At 44.1% G+C, this 14928-nt stretch overlaps 1 protein-coding gene across 3 annotated transcripts in view; it reads right to left on the bottom strand.

The window, feature by feature from the left end:
- PTPRT (protein tyrosine phosphatase receptor type T) overlaps positions 1 to 14928 on the bottom strand; it is a 564167-nt gene that overhangs the window by 533416 nt on the left and 15823 nt on the right. For 2 of the 3 annotated variants that reach the window (XM_068700265.1, XM_068700263.1), the window contains exons 5-7: positions 10874 to 11085; positions 2292 to 2424; positions 819 to 1018 (exon numbers count right to left, since the gene is read on the bottom strand). The gene's annotated coding sequence lies outside the window, so the exon portion shown is untranslated. The remainder of the gene's footprint in view (positions 1 to 818; positions 1019 to 2291; positions 2425 to 10873; positions 11086 to 14928) is intronic. The other variant, XM_068700264.1, reaches the window with a different exon arrangement.

The raw sequence follows: 14928 nt of genomic DNA, 5'->3' as shown, positions 1-14928 counted from the left end.
GGTACCTACAGGTGACCCTCAGGTTTCTCCCAAGGTGCTGACCACAAGCCTGTGTGGGACAGGTTCATACCCACATCGGGCACTGAGCTTTGTAGTTTATTCTGGTTCTCACTACAAGGCAGGCTGGATTTCAGTAACTGGTGTTGGTCCCTCCCCAGCCTGCTCCACTGACTCTCACAGAAACCTTCAGCATTTCACCCTACTTCACCAAAGCTGGCCCATGACAATGACTCCTCAGCCTCCACACAAGGTCACAGTGGGACAGAGGCATCTGCCAGTTCTCCCCAGTCCAGACCACTGACGGATGGGAAAAATCCTGACGTTTCATTCCCAAACGTATCTGCTATGCACAGTATTTCTAATATTGTCATACAAAGAAGCTGCTTCCCTTGAGCGTTATCAAGGTTGTTTCAACAAAGAAAACTGTATCTAAGTTAAGCACACAATAGTGCTTTCAAATCAGAAGTGACTCCAACAATCGCCTCCATCCAGAAAGCCAACAGCAACTTTACTCTTAAAAATATCATGATGACAAAGAATGAGTTACTTTTGTTTAAATTACAGTTCCACTGGTATCTAGATTAATTGCCAAGTGGGAGCAACAGTTTGGCTAATCGTTCTTTATAGAAAAGGCCATGCAGCTGAAAGGAAATCCCAACTGCAAGGCCTGGCAGTGATGCTCAAGCACCATAAGTGCCATATAAAACAATCTTTCTTTAACAGCCATGTTCACCAGGTGGTTATTTCTCAGCTAGCTATGAGCTTGGATTTACCCTGGAAGCAGGAAGACATCACTAAAACCCATGAGCTTTACTTACCAACAGAGCACTGGCTCCACCAGCTGCCTCCCTTGCTGAGGACTGAGCACAGGAGCAGCGAGGACACAGGCTCTGGTCCCCAGGCTGCCTTCGAGCAATGGAATATTGAGTGTCAGGTCACCTCATTTTCAGGATGTGAGGTTCACTCGGGCCAGTGCAGGATGCAAAAACTTCTGGTTCTTGGAGCCCCTCAAGGGTTTCTGGAGAGGGAAAGCAGAGGGCGGTAAGGGGCAGCAGCTGTGTGTTCCTCTACAACAGCTGATCCTCAGCCCTTCACAAAAAGGTGAGGCAGAGTAAGTCCTTATTACTTTGCCTCTTATATAATATTATAATAATAACATATTGTTATATCTCCCAACACAAACAGGAAGAAATTCCATCCCTACTTCATCCTTACAAACCTGTATTTGTGAGAACTAGTTGTGTCCTGAAATCAATGACAATTTCATCAAAAACACTCGGAACGAGCAAAACTGGGGCCAAATGCTCATCTAGTGATTATCTCTTATGTTACTCTAGATTTCTTTGGGGTATGTTTTTCTTTAATATCTGTGTCTGAATGTTACATTTTTTTTCCTCTGTGCATAATATTCTCTTCATCCCCCCAAATTTAATTTTCTAACTTTTTGCCTTTATCACTTAAATTTTTAGTAGGGAATTTGGGTGTGCTGCCGACAAAATAATAATTTATATTGTATCAGTCAGTATCACTCCATTGTCTAAATCTTTCATAATGGTTTTTCTGCAGCTTCCAATCTTCCTCAGAATAAAACAAATTACTTAGCAAGTGGAATATCTTCTTGTCATAATAATTTAATATTAAAATGTCAATAAGATTTGGTACACACAGCAGAGGGCACAGAGGTACAGAGACAGAGCAGAAATGAAGTAAACTTAATAAAGTGAGTGAGAGGGTACAATAGGGATTGAGTCTGGCTCCTGTACTTGATATGAAAGAACCTTTTTATCCTGCAGTGCAGTACAATCACTGTGTAAGCAATAATATGATTGCTGGAGCACTTATACCTGCTGCCTGCCTGCTTACACAGAGCTGAAGTCCAGTAGCAGCCCCAGCCCCGGGGCTGTGTGTTATTGCAGGAGCAGGGATCGCAGAGCGCTGGATGGTGACAGCAGGGATGGGCCATGGCAGACAGGGTGACACACGGTGAGGAACGAGAGGACGGCCAGAGGCTGGTGGCAGATGCTGGTCTCGTCCAAGCACTGTGCAAGGAGACCCTGCTGAACCACTTCCACAGTGTTTGTGCCTTGGGGATGGGTGAAGGTCATGGTCTGGCATCCTGATCCCAACGCTGGGTCAGGATTCATGCCGGGGAGGTTCTTGCATACATGGGGTCAGAGCTTAGCACTCAGTTTCACTTTGATGCAGCCCTGGAAGGCCAAATTTTCCTTTGGATTCTGGTACCTGACCTTGCAGATTCCACTGACATGGAATGCCAAATACAGGGGACTTACATAGAGCATTACGAGTTTCTTAAAAAGGCCTGGAAGTCTCAGCAGCAAGTATGTCCCTTTTCTCAGGATGAGGTGGTCAGCAGGACATACTGTGGGACCAGTCCTGCTCTTCCTTGGGCAGCTCCGTCTGTGTCTGCAAAATGAAAGGGCAGAATAGCAATCCCAAAATCAGAATAATTCACACTGGAAGAGCCTTTGGATGTCATCCACAACCCACTGGAACCCACTGCTCAGCACAGGGCTAACTTCAAAGTACTGTAAAATCAAAAAGGAACTGAATTTTCATGAGTTTCAGGAACTTATTATTAGGCTCTGCCACATCTCAGACCATAGGAACACCATTCCCAGATCTAACCACCCTTTTCTCTCCTGCAGCATTCTGTAGATGACTCTTTCCATGCTAGTATGTTACTAAATTTAAAGTCCCCATGTTCAGTGCCTAACGTCTACTGCAAAAGAAAAAGGATGTAGGTCTTGCTTTAAATGCTCAGTCATAATTTGGGGGATGGAACAAAAGAAAGACAAAGCCAAAGACTGCTATTATTTCAACCAAAAAAGAAACAGAAGGCTACCATTGAGTATCTACAAGAGGATTTACTGTTAAAGAAACCCCCCGCATTGGCCTGGTGCTGGGGCCAGATATGAAGTTGAGGCCGGCATCGGGGGGCCTGCAGTGCCTTGGGGGCCCAGTACTGCTCTAATCACAAGTGTGCACCACGCTGAAATACTCCTACCTATCTCCTACAGCTTTCCATGAGCAAGCATGAGGGGGCCTTAGCCATCCAGAAGGGCACCAGGGAGCCGTAGAAGTGTTCCCACCAGCTTAGAGCAGCGGAAAGTTTAATAAAAGTTTGTGGAGACTTCCCCTGCTAGCAATTTTGCAAGGAACGAATAGGGGAGGTCCTTCACCTGCTCTGGGAGGCTTTTCCTTATTAACTGCTGCCCTCCTATGTGTAAAAATAAAACGGTAAACAGCAAAGTCCTAACAGTCACAGTACTGAATGTCAGGATGACTTAACTGTCAGAGCTATAAACAAAACTGCTAGAAAAGGAGGATTTTTTAAAACCTGCTGCCAGTGGAAGGCTGTTTTCTGCAGCATGTTTTTTTCCCAGATCTTGGTCTGTACCAGTTTAAAACCACTCAGCACTTTTCTTGAGAGCTCATTCAACAGGACTAATTGCTCTGATAATAGGAAACTGATGCTGATGTTCAGCCAATATTTTCCTATCCTCCCTAGTGAGCACTTTCTGGCTGCCACCAGGAATCCCTGCCTCTTTTTCTATCTACATGTTAATACATCTATCTACATCTTAAATGGATGATGCTCGCTATATTACTCCCTCCTCCATCCAAATTTCAGCTCAGCAAAACTGCCATTATAAATCTTTTACCTATCAGATACCTTCTGCCACTCCTTTTTAATTACCTTTTATTTGTTAGCTTCTTACTGGTGTTGAAGTGGTCGTAGCTGAATGCAATTTTCTACTTGTGCCCAGCTGGTGCTTTCTGGACAATATTTACCTCCTTTCTCCCTTGCAATGCCTCTGCTCACTCAGACCTAACTGTGTGACAGTCTGACTCGTGGCCATGCTGCCTTGCCAAAAACATACCCTCCAATATCAGCCATTCTGGACTTCCCCCATTGCCTCTTCTTCCACATATCAGTACTAACCAATACCACACACCCTTCCACAGATTTCACTTAATTGCACCTTGCCTCACTTCTTTCTCCCTTGGTCCACCAGAGTTTTTTACAGGATGATTCCCCATTGTTTTTTGCTATGCCTCCCAATTTAGGTATCATCTGGGAATTCAATTAATGTGCTCTTTATCTGCTTTTCCAGGTCATTAGCGGTACTTTTGAACACAACTGGATATAATAGAAGTCCCCAAGGTACTCCTAGTCCCGCTTCCCCTAACTAGCTGCAGCATGCTGCTGTCTGTTGCGCGCTGCCAACAGCTTTCTAGATACTTTGCAGTCCACGAGAGATGGCTCGCCTCCAAGCCAATTAAGAAGAGCTAGTTTTCAAGTGAGGGGTTTTGAGAGCCACTGCATAAAATTATTCACTGGAGTTCAAAGTGACCAAACCCCGGAAAGGTCTGATGTGCCTGCATTCACAAATTTCATAAAATGCCTAACCCGGTGAGTTCTCCTCCGCCCTGAGTTTTATACAGACCCGCTTCTCTGCTGCACGTCATTAACCTGGATGCTAGCAGCCTACTGGGGCATCTCAGGATTTCACATTCTTGCCTGGATCTGCCTCCATCAGGCCCTGCCCGGGATCCACAGCCCTTTTGGCAACAAGGGGGTGCCAGGGATTTCACACAGCAGCGCTGCATCCTGCAGGCAGCTGCGTGCTCAGTGATGGGCCAAGAACTGCAGGTACATGCAGCGATCACCAGTGTGCAGCAAAGCCTAATAAGCAGGACTTGTAAAGCACTTAGGACCTTCAATTAGAAGCATTCCTTTTTATTATTTTCCATATCATAACTCTTGGGGGCAAAACCATTAGGCTGGTAACCAACTGCAGAACAAGTACATCCAAGCATATGTCCACACAGAAACAATGGAAGTGGGTAATTATACAGGAGGAACGTCAGCTGGAGGTTCTCAGCTCTGTGTCAATCCCAAATGGCATTCAGAAAACATTTCAAGGGGATAAAAGCTGCCTCACGGGCGCTATACAAATTTACCATCATAAACACTGAATAATACATTACACTAATCTGATTGCTATTGACTGTTACAGTTGCATGTGTGACCTTGGGCATACATTAATCAAAGGGAGCCGTTCGTATTTCCATCTTGTACCCTGCAGCGACGAGCAAAGCTCATCTCAAATCTCTTCTTGTCCCTGTGTTCCTTTCAGTTCCCTCTGATGTTGCTTGGAAATGGAGGCTGGTGTCTGGAGGGAAACGGCTTCTTCTATCTGCCCCTTTTTGTCTGAGCACACATGAATGCTCCCATACAGAATAATAAAAACAGGCACCTTTTTGTCCACCCAGTGCTCTCTGAACCCAATTTAGCAAGTGTCATAATCCTAAAGAGCATTCAAACTTTAGACTAATTGGTTTCTAAGCAGAGGCGCTAACTAATCAGAGAAGCTCTTTGGACTTCCACCAAACGTGCTTCTTATTTACCCTAAGAAATGAGGCATCATCAAAACGGAAGATCCCAGAGCTCTCGTGTACCTAAGACAACGCGGTGCATATGATGTGCTACTCACACGAGGTGCCTGGAGGTTTAAAGCAGAGAAACCAATCTCTCATCAGCTTCTTTTCCCCTTGTCATTACCAGAGGTTAGAGAATATAAGAAAGAGCTGACAATGTGTTGAAAACAAATCAAACGGGCATCACTTTGCCTGCACTGATTCCCTTCTTATCCTTCCCCAAGGCTAGGAGATGATACTTAGGGCATTATATTGCAAAATTCTCATGCACGTGCGGTCTGGCGTGCTGCCTCCAGCCCCGGGTTGGTCTTTGAGCATGAAGAGCCTTCCCCCAGGGCACGTTCCCAGCGGTGGAGCTGTCTCAAGGCTTGTCGTAAAAAACACGATGTCAGACAAAACTTCAAAATAATCTAATGAGCCAGTTTCAACATAGTTTCAGACCATTGGCATGCAAATATATTTCTTCAACAGCCGTACTGTGTTTTCTGAGAGTTAAGCATGATAGTCAATAATTTAATGTACAGGATTTAAAAAGGCTGGAATTATTCCCAAAAGCAGTGTTGTGAATGTAGACCATTCATATTTAACAGAAATTTAGATAAATTATGGTAACACTAGTACTGTAAGAATAATTGGCTGTAAATCCACAGGTACCTGCTTTTTAAATGTTTGATACAAAAATAAATAAAACTTGCAAAATCTTGCCATGCTTTCATTAAAAGCTGTCTCTGTGCCTTGACAGGGAGCCCCAACAGGGAGATGCTGAAGAATACCTGGGCAGGAAGAAGAGCCAGTGAGGAGCAGGCTGTTTACTCCTGACAGCCAAGCAGAACTCCCTCCCAGCAACGTGACAAAACACAACTTAATTAGAAAGGCCCATTTTGTCTACAAAGCCTTTTTACGGTCCATGGCCTTTGCTCATATCCACTTACTTTTTCCATCAGTCGCATCACAACCTCAGGGCTGCTGCTGAGAGTTGCCAGGGGAGTGCTGGAAGCTTTCTCCTTTATAAATTTTTCACCCCGGTTCTATTACTCAGAGTGGACTTCCACACCGTAAGAATATAGCCTGATCCCCCCAGACCTTCAGCAACCCTTGGTGCTCATGCCATGATGAAGAAAAATAGCGCACCTAGACCACTCTTCCGCTCTTTTTCACTACGCAGCACCTCTTCAGTACATGAGAGAGTTTCAGGACAAACTAACGGGTATTTTAGGGCATCCAAAGAGTGGTCTTAGAAAGACAGAGAGAATTTCCTAAGGAGAGTCTCAAGGCTGTAATAATCCCTTGGATAAAGCTATGAAACACCACTGAAATTGGAGGAGAAATGTTAGCTGTTGAGCTACCTCGGGAATGAAAACTGAGTGGTTACAGAATTTTGTTCTCTTTGTGGGCTCTTGCCCAAATGACTCAACACAAAATGGTCACGCGCCGAACATCATTCTGCAGAAGTAGTTTTCTTGTCCCTGCTCACTTCCCTCCTCACATCCCACCAGGAACACTTAATTCTACCACCAAACGAAGTCCAAACGGGAGGACTGCTGGCTACTGTGCGCAGGGATGTTTCGAGGTGAAAGACTAATGCTATGGGAGAGAATCCAGGGATTAATTCCTCTGAAATCCAGGTTCAAGAAGTAAATAAAAAGAATGGCTGAAGACTGCATCCTGCAGTGCCTGGCTGTGTTGTACTCCTGTGATTCAGACCACTGGCGTTACCCAAATCTGCTTTCCCTTCACACCAGGAGAGGCTGAAGTTAAGGAAGCGGAACCTCAATTTCACTTACACAAGCTTAATGCCAGCCTAACTTCTGACTCCTGTGGGTGTTACTTTTGATTTATACTCATGACGCCAAGAAGAAAATCAGATCAAGGGAGTATAAATCAAAGAGAGATCAATACTGGGCATCAAGGTACTAATTCTATCTCTTGAAGCAGCCCTTCCAAGCCGCAGGAGGCCGGGGGACAATTCCCCTGGCTCAGGCACAGCAGATTTATGCTGAGCTCTGGTCCTGGTGCAGGAGAGATGTTGGAGGTGGAAGGGGATGGAGCTGCACCATGTGCTATTAAGAATCTGTGTCTGTCTGGTCTGTCAAACAGTCTGTGGGCAGCTCTGAGAGGTTGTCATAAATCAGCGCACCCTTGCTTTGGGGTCTGCTGATGAGAGCTAAAACGGTTTAAAATCATCTTTCACCAGTGCTTTTCCTTTCAGCTATCACAAGTATCTTGCCTTCAGGAACCGCTGCAGAACCTCAGCTTCACACCTCCCCTAAAGAAATGGCCACAAGAATAAGAGGTGGCTTAAACCTCTTCCTCAAAACCCAGGCCAAACAGCACAGCAGTGGTTTCTACCTCCCATGACACGACAGCGGTGAAGCTGGTCTTTAAAGCACGCTGAAATGTTTTGTGCCAGGAGCTGGCATGCGATGGCCAGGGAGGGCTGGGCCGCCAGTCCCCAGGAGGACACGGTTCAGCATTAAGTGTGCCCAGCATGCAGCCTGTGAAGCACCAGACAGACATTGAACCAAACCAACAGCTTGTGTGGTGGAGCCTTCACTTGTTTTTAGGAGACATTTTAAAAAGGATGAGGCGATTTGGCTGCTCGATGTACATGTATTATGGAAGTTTGAAAATCAAAGGGTTCGGAAGTGGAAGAGTGGGTGAGGCATGGAAAATGGGCAAGAACTTTTTACTTTAGCAAATTTTGCAAGGTATGGATCAAAGCACAAGTTCTTCACTTCCTTCCTTTGTGAAAATTTGCAGAAGAATGTGATTGAAAGGGGAGTTTTGTTTGGGGGTGTCTAGGGGGCTGGTATGGAGAGATTGATGGCACGTTAAATTGCAATAGCTGATACCATAATTAAGTAATAAAACTCTGCATGCAGTAATTATAGGACGTGTCAAACTGAGTTATCAGGCAGGGGGCCAAAGGCCAAGTGATTAACCATCTGAGAAGTGCAACAATTCCCTGGAAGTGCTCAGCCCACAGTGCTGTTGCTGCAATGAAAAATAATTTAATAAACGCCAGAGAGTAGGACCGGCATCACAGCTCCTCCCTGAGCCCACGGCAGCGCCCCATGACTCACAGTAGGCTCCCAGGCTGCTTGAAACGGAGTCAAAGGAGCAGCCCAGGGCCCTGGCTGTGAGGCTGAGCACGATTTTGGAATTTGTGCCTTTCTCTGACTGACCTCCAGAAAGCAGGCCCGGAGTAACCCCTGTGAGCATGCTGCACCCATCCCTGCACTACCTGTGCCTGTCGCACCCCAGGGTGCTCAGGTTTGCTGAGGACAGGACCCGGGTGCTCCCGGTCAGCCAAAGCTGAGATGTGCTTTAGAAAGCTGCTCATCCTTTTAGCAATCAGAACAATCTCGCAGCAGAGATGGGGTGCTTTACTTAATGTGGTGTCTAAGATAGCTGCTGCACCAGCCGCTGAGGATAATTCCTATCACTGCAGATTTCACACAGAGAGGTTTCTAGTTCATTAGCTCCAACGAAATAAAGGGGGGACGACTGATCTCTATCTCAATACAGAGATACATAAAATTGTATTTTTCTCTGAAAGTTATTCTGTCTGCTGCTCGAGGAGTGGAGACAGCAAATTTGTTAATGAACTGAGCTGCCTCATAATCGTTCAGACTTCAGGAGCTCACGGCTGGGCTGAGCTCAGGACCACGAGGGGTTTTATTTGCAGGGTCAGTGCTCCCGCTGGGTACTTGGACACTTTACACAGATGTCAGTCTTCTGCAGGGTATTGCTACCTTGCTGCACGGTACCTATAAAGGTCCAAACTACTTGCTTTTTAATTTCATTTTATGTGCCTTCTGCTCGAGGAATAGGAGTTCTCACCTTACCTTCTTTAAACACTTTGTTACTTTTTATTTCTCTCTATCATTACCCCTTATTCCTCTAACACCTAGGATATATAGTTCTAATCTTTTAATCTCTCCACACACTGCAGTTTTCCATTCTGTTCATCATTTTCAGTGCCTTCCCTAGACCTTTTTTATTTCTGTCCTATCCTTCTTTAAGGCTGGAGAGCAAAACTGAGCAAAGCGTCCGTGTCCAGGTGTCACTTCATATAAAAGTTACAAAACAATATTGTACTATCAGCTAGCCCTTTCCTAATGCAAGCAAATATTATGCTGGCTTCCCTGGCTATTGCTTCTTGGTGAATAGATGTTCTGTTGGCAATGACGCCTTACTCCTTTCCTGACTACCTACAGTTAATTTAACACCAAGTTCACGTACAAGTAGTTTAAACTCTCCCCTTTTTCCTTTCAGGAAAAATGTAGCCTACCTAAGGGTCTACCAAAACTATTTTCTACCTTGCAGTTACTGTTGGCAATCTAAATCGTTATTTTGGCTTGGCAGTGGGGCAGGTGCTGGGGCATCACTCCACTCAGCTTGTCCTGACACGTTTATCAGTCGTTCCTTCGTAAGAGGACTGATGCCCATGTAGCTGCTTACCTCCCAATGAATGTTTGTAAGAGACCATTTAAAACCTTGCTGCAGATGGCAACGTTTGAAAGATAGGTTTTTCTCCACTCTGCTGCAGCAACACAAAGAAGTGTAATAGACTGGAGAGAAGTAGTTCCTTTCTTACAGGATAGCACAATTTTGTCCAGGAGATAACATTAAGGAGCATTTCATAACTACTGTATTTTTAGCTCATTTATTTGATTAAAGTGAGTATTGTTTCTCTGTGCTGTCCAGATGATTCCTGATATGAGAAATTTGCACATATTATGTACTTGACAGTCCTTCACCATACTATGCACCTCACGCTGTGTAAGTAAGCTCGTGTGATTGGCACTGACTTAGTGTTAAATGCAAGGAAGTCACACGCTCAGGCTCGGTTTTCCTCTATGGCTAATGCAAATAATGATACTGACCTTTTTTTATGAAGCACATTGAACCCATCACACCAAGCACAATGTAAAGCCTTTTGCCTCTAACCACCTGATGCATGCACATGCTACCATGTCTTTTTGTCTTTCCATAAAACCGATTCTTAAATCGCCATCATTCTGATTTTTCATTACCCCTACTGACTGCCAATAAACCTCTCCTCTTTCATCCCAATGTCAGTGATGGGAGGACAAGAAATTTTGCTATTTAAAAAAATTCATAAACACAGCCTTCTGAACACCCTAGGAGGCTGTGCAGACACCAGAGCCTGTCTATAGGCTTCCAGGGACCACAGCACTCACCACCTGCCTAAGCCAGCACGTGACAAAAGTTTTGGGTATCCGGCATCTGCAGCTGCTTGCTGTAAGACCTTTAGCCCATTTCTGGAGTGTTATTGAACACATTAACATTAAAAAATAACAAGTTATATAAATAAGTTAAATGAATAATTGATTTCAATCACTTAAATTAACTCCTCACTTTAACAAGTAAGAAAAATACCTGCCTTTCTCTCCCTTCACACACTCTTCCTCAGCCTCAGTTATGAATCACTTCTTTGTTCCTGCCATGCAGCTCCAGCATAACTTCCCTTCAACGTGCACAAGAAGCCTTTCTCTCCTTCCCTCTTGTCTCTCTTGGGTCTTATTAAATGAGGCAGAGTCACTCCGCAGCCCCTCGTTAGGGGCAAGGCTGGTGCAGATGGAGGAGCTGCAACACCTGGGTGAAGCAAAAAGGCAGAAGTTATTCCTGAAATAGCAGAGGGACGGAAACAGTGCTCCTGCGTTACTGGTGTTCACCTCTGCGAGGGTAATTCTGCCATTCTCTTATGTGAGCATGAGGAAGGCATTCTTTAATAATGCAAACATTAAAGAAACTCAAAGTCTTATCATCACTGCCTGCTAATAACCTCACAGCACACCTATGAAGTGGGAGCATATATCACGTTTCCAGATTAGAATTAGAAGCACAAACACCATTAAATGGAAACTTAATTATATAATATTGTTTAATGGCTGTTTTTATGTTTTAGAAGTGTATTCAGCAATGTTCCTGGATTTCCTCTCTTTGCAATTACAGCAAACATTAAATCATTACATCTATTTCAAAAATGTTTACCACAGAAACATGACAACACCAGCCTGCAAGCACAGGATATTTAGCGTGGTGGCCACACGCTTCAGTTACATGGTGGCCGTTCCAAATACCCACTTAAGTCTCAGAACTACATTTCAGAAGGTGCCTTTCTAAATGAGGCCACTTTTCTGAGCTACATGCTAAAGACGAGGCAAGCTAAAACAAGTGCAAAGGATATTGGAAGTGTATTTCCAAAACTAGAGCTGGCTACAAAGTAGGGAAGGCTGCTCGTGGAAATGGGCTTCCCTATTTGGCACTTCGTTGTTGCTAAGGATGCTGAGACTTACAGAAACTTGACCTGGGGTCCTCACAGCCCCTGGAGAAAGCTCTGCTGAGCATCTTGGGTTCTGGCAAATTGGTGAGCAAAGCAGAATTTTGAAAAAGAGTTTTGCGCATTTTTCCTCTGAAGTGGGCATTTCAGGCATACTGGCCAGCTGCACTGAGCACTCGGTTCCTGCCTGTTATGGTCTATGTGCTCCCCAGGTGTTTGCTCTCATCCTCATGGTATAACATTGCCTACAAATTCCCTATAAGCTTAAAAAAAGCAGATTTCAGCAAAATTTCTATCCCATCTCTATTAAGTGCCAAATGTCTCTCAGATATTAGAAAAGATCTCCAGGTTTCTAATTCAATGCCACATTTCTGTCTCTCTGGCCCTGTGTGAGACAAGAGAGGAGCTCCCGGAGTTGTCACTTCCAACCTGGATGGCCCCCAGACCGCCAGCACCTGGAGATAACATGGAGGGAGCAGGCAGGGGGTGCTTTGGCCTGCCAGTGCTCCTGGGCTCTGAAACACACTGGGAAGACCCAGGGAAGAATAAACTGCATCTATCTTCTTGAAAAGAGCCTGGTCCATGATGCTGAGCATCACAGGAAGTATTATAAATTGCATGAGCTGGTCATTTGTGCCACAATCAGATGTCTCAGTAATCCATCAACAACTAAGCTCTAGCTGATAAACTTTTTTTTTTTTTTTTTTTTGCTGCTCATTATCAATTACGGCTGAGGCGAGCCACATGCATTTGGCTGGAGGAGGGGAAAGTTTTCAAGCTCTGCGGCAGTGTCTGTTCTGGAGGAACAGAAGCAGTTCACAAGCTGAAGCTAAGTGCACTCCACGCGTTCCCTGACACCACCGAGGTGCAAGGTTTAGATTTCTGAAGGTTTCTGATGATGTTCTCCATCTATTTTTCTGAGAAAGTCTAGGCAAATCATTTAGACACAGTGCCTAAGCTTACTCATGCCTTCGATGAGCAATGTGTGGTTTAAAGTGAGTGCCTCCCACAGACTCCACGAGGCTTTAATTTATGTTTGGAAGGGGACTTGGCTTGTTCCGCTCACGAGTCTGTGACTGCAAGATCATATTAATGACCCAGAAGGGACAAGTGGCATGAACGAGCCTTGTATCTGGGGAAAAACATTCAGATTTTAGCAGAAGTTTTTTACTCATGAAAATAGACGTCAGGTTTGCAGCTCCAGGCTTTTTCATCCTGCAAATGCCTTGCAATGCCTCTCCCGACCTAGGCACTGCTTTCTGCTTCTGTCCTGCAGACTCCAGCTCCGTGCTCCTGAGCATGGCTTTGCAGCGACTAATCTTCTTCCTCAGCACAGAATTACATGGATAATTGTGCAGATACTGTATGTCTTTTAGTAGGCTTACTGGAATATCTTGCACTACAGAACAGCAGATCTCTCCTGTTTAAAAACTTCACTAGCAGTATTTGATTTAACAAGTCTTTTTTAACACTCTTCAGTCGATTCACTTAGGCAAATTCATAAGCAAGAATACATTTTAGTTGAATTTCAGGGGATACTTATTGCATGTTAAATACCACTAGGCAATTATTTAATGAGGTTTAACAAGTATGTAATAGATAGATTACTTATGACCTATATGTGAAACCTCAATGAATATGTTTAATCAACTGGCATTCAATTAACATACATTAGGCTTTTCAGTGCTTTATTTTAACTGTCTGGCTAACAGACCTGGCTTGCAGACCTGTTAACTATTTGCTGTCCATAATTTTAGGTCCAATATTGCACCTGTAATAGATAAATAAAAATTAATTGCAAAGCTGCTCTTAATGAGTTTATTGGCCTGTAATTATCCATTTAGAAGTGCAGGTCCCATTTGGTGCATCAGTATACTCAATTATCTTCCTGCCTTCACTAACGGAGGAGCCCTCCTATGCCCCAGACAGTTGCACCTTGCCTTGTTCTGATTCAGCAAGGAAACTAGCTACTGCCTTCCTGTGAATGTCAAGATTTTCACCAGCTATTAAAAGGTAATACAGGATTAAAGTGGAATATAAATGAGTGCTGCTGATGGATGTCCTAGGGTGGAATTGCTCTCTTGAAAAATCACAAACAATCCAGAAACTCCTCTGCATCTCCTTAGTGTTACTGCTTCATTAAAGCTTAGTAGGGAAAGACAAATTTGTAGAAGACTTTGTCCAGTTGTATTCATTAATTTAAGTGTAACTTTTGCTTTTTGTTCTTACTGACACTAGAAACATTGTCTCTCGCTGAAAACTGTCAGAAACACATAAAGCACTATTGAATAATGTCGAAAGCAAGCTGAGCTAGGAGAAGTAGTGAGAAAGGAATTAATATCCAACACCTCTCTGGAAAGCACCTGCTATCTTAGGTTTCCTTGAAAGGTTTGGAAACACTAAGGCATTTACTCCACTTGTTTGAAAATAGATGAAAAGTCAAAAAACATGGGGAACGTTAGATAATATTTTCTGTAAACTGGTCAATTTTGCTACAGAGACATTTATTTCAGCCCAGCTGCTACACATTGCTCTGCAACACAGTTTCTAAATCTTGTCCTTTGATCCCAATCTATTTCCCCATCTGACACTGCAGGCTTCACATTGCCATGTGTTGCACAAGGAATAATGCAGAATTTTTGGAAGAGGGAAAATGGTTTGTGAAGACAGAAGCCACAGTGGGAGAAGTGAGAAAACAACCCAAATCTTGGCGAACTGCTAACTGGCTTTAGAACACACAAAATGCCAGTTTCGGTTCAATTCCCCATCTTCCAAACAGAAGGAGCCTCGGTGCACGCTGAAGGCAGAGCTGGAGCGGAGGTTAAAATACTGCACATTCCTCGTGCATCTTCTCTGCACATCAACTACGGCAGACTGCCTGCCAGAAGAATAGCTGTGTGCCTTTGTCCAATTTTAATTCCTATCTTCATTTTGGAGTAGGTTTCTTTTTGGAATCTATCTGTCTCTGGCTAATTTGCTGTGTTCTGTGCTGATAAGCGCTGCTTTCTAGCACCAAATATCATAGTTCCAGGCAAACTTTGGTGTCGAGATCTGAAGGGCTAAGAAGCACGAAGATACATTTTGTTCTTTCTTCTGCAGAAAGGACACCCTGCAAGATTAAAGTAACTGGATTTTGATCAGCATTTCCCATTTGC

The sequence above is a fragment of the Anas acuta genome, chromosome 16 (genome assembly GCF_963932015.1).
Source record: "Anas acuta chromosome 16, bAnaAcu1.1, whole genome shotgun sequence".
NCBI lineage: Eukaryota > Metazoa > Chordata > Aves > Anseriformes > Anatidae > Anas > Anas acuta.
Note: the sequence above shows the minus strand (reverse complement) of the source record. Positions and strands in the feature narration are given on the sequence as shown.